The sequence below is a fragment of the Triticum dicoccoides genome, chromosome 7A, assembly GCF_002162155.2.
Source record: "Triticum dicoccoides isolate Atlit2015 ecotype Zavitan chromosome 7A, WEW_v2.0, whole genome shotgun sequence".
Classification (NCBI taxonomy): Eukaryota; Viridiplantae; Streptophyta; class Magnoliopsida; order Poales; family Poaceae; genus Triticum; species Triticum dicoccoides.
In genome coordinates this window covers 508,684,427-508,686,688 of record NC_041392.1, presented here as the reverse complement: position 1 = coordinate 508,686,688, position 2,262 = coordinate 508,684,427, and positions in this window count along the sequence as shown.

Below are 2,262 nucleotides of genomic sequence, written 5' to 3'. Positions count from 1 at the left end.
GTTTAGGTATTTTTTTACTCAGCAGGCGAGATGAAAAGAGCTGAAAGCATATAGAGCCACCACAACGGTGAACCAAACCTTTTTTGCGGGGCGTTATGTAGTGCTTCTGGTTACCGCACAACCGAGTTTCTACTCAACAGGCCACACCGAAATGCGTCTCGAGGATTCTAGCCGTGACACTGCAGACTCACAACCATGCTTTTGACCTTGTCCTAGCATTGTGATTTTCGTTCTCTGCTTGTATAACGTGCCTTTCACAGCCACACTACTGTGTGCGTAGAAAAGGAGCAACAACAGCTGATAAAGTGCTTTTTCTAGTACTAGATGTGTGGCCCTCGTTGCATGACTTTCATGCGTTTGACAGTGGCTCTTTGGTACAGAACCGTGGTTGCAGAGAGTTCTTGCCCGTGCTTTTAAGGACAGTGTCTCTTGGATCGGTCATTGATTGCCTCACAAAGTAAACAGTGAGGGTTCACATCTGAATCCAATTCTGTTATGTTTCTGTAGTAAGCGCACGAATGTGACTCTGCCAAATACTCAAGTATGCCTCCATGGGCTTCTCGTTCGTGCCTCTCCGTCAAAACGAGTCGACGGAATCATTCGGAAAATAGACACAAGCGAACATGACTCTATATAATACCACATGATGCCTTTGTGGATTTGATGCCCGTGTCTATGACCCTTATCACTAAAATACAGGAAGTCACAAACGCACATAACCGTGGCTGCAGAGACTTTATCAAGAAAGAATCGTGTCTCTATGGACTTCATGTCTGTGCTTTTAAATACAAATAAATAAGCTTTTAAAATCAGTGTCTCTCATATAGGCAATTCTGTGCTTCATAGAGTAAACGCGCGTGGCTGTGCGTAAGACAAAGGTTCAGTTCCGTGGGCTAGACGCCCGTGCATCTTCGTCTGATCGAGTCTCACAGGCGAGCATGACTCTGTGTAATACCATCGACCATGCACAATAAACGCATGATTGTGACCCTGCCTAATATTAAAGTATGCCTTCATGGGCTGCTCGTCCGTGCTTCTCAGTCTGAACGAGTCGACTGAATCATTCGGAACACAAACACAAGTGAACATGACTCTATTTAATAACACATGATGCCTTTGTGGATTCGACGCCCGTGGCTGTGACCCTAATTACTGAAACACTGAAACAGAAAGATTGCAAGACCGTGGTTTAAAAAAACGCACAACAGCGGTGGCATCTGCAATTATGTCCCTGCACTGTGCCTAACCGTACCTCGTGTGCATAACCGTGCTTGTGATGCTTCTGTGATGCAACGATTTCAAACACAACGGGTCATGGTTGTGTTTGCGTTTCTGTTTTACAAATGCATATAGTGCTTGGCAGTAGGTTTCCACCGTTTCCTGGGAAAGAATTATGTCTTTACGTGCTACTGAAGCATGTGGAATCGCGGGCGTGCCTGTGTCCCGTCGTATCACTTCACGGCCGTTGTGTGGTTCGTGGCAAACCATGTGTTTGCCATGGTCGTGCCTGTGTGACAGGTAGAACAATGCGTCTTGAATCACTTTTCTACGAAGTCATTATCGTCTGTGTGTTTGCTGACAAACCGTGGTTCACTGAATCATTCGGAACACAAACGCTAGCACAAGCGAGCATGACTATATATAATACCACACGATGCCTTTGCAGATTTGACGCCCTTTCCTGTGACCCTTATCACTGAAACATAGAAAGTCACAAATGTACATAGCCGTGGATGCAGAGACTTGAAGCCCTTTTAGTTAATGAAATGTACGGCATGAGCAAAAGACCGTTTAGCCATCTACCAAAATACCTAGTTCGTTGTTAGTAAGGTTACATATTGAGCAAAAAGGTACGGGCATTGTTTCAGCACACCTACGTAAATTCCAAACCAGAAAGTGGCGGGAACATCTAACTCCAGCACTGTTTTCAGCACTTACAAATGAATGGATCCTTTAAATCCAGGTGCTCAACACATGCGTGCCTTAGATCCAAGTTCCCGTGGTTGCAACTTGGCGACAACCTAAGGCAAGCATGTTTAGAAGCCTTTTTGTCCCACTGAAGCACGTCTTGTTGCTGTTTGTAGAATTCTTCCGTGAAGTGTTCCTGAAGAAGAAACTTGATCCTCATAGTCTGCAGTTGTGCTGCATTGAGAATAAAGAATGTTGCAAATCGAATGCTTTTGTCACATTGAACATAGCTTTCCAGCGTCAGTGACTTCAAACAAACATCATGATGGTGCTTGCAAGAACAGTCGTTCGCAA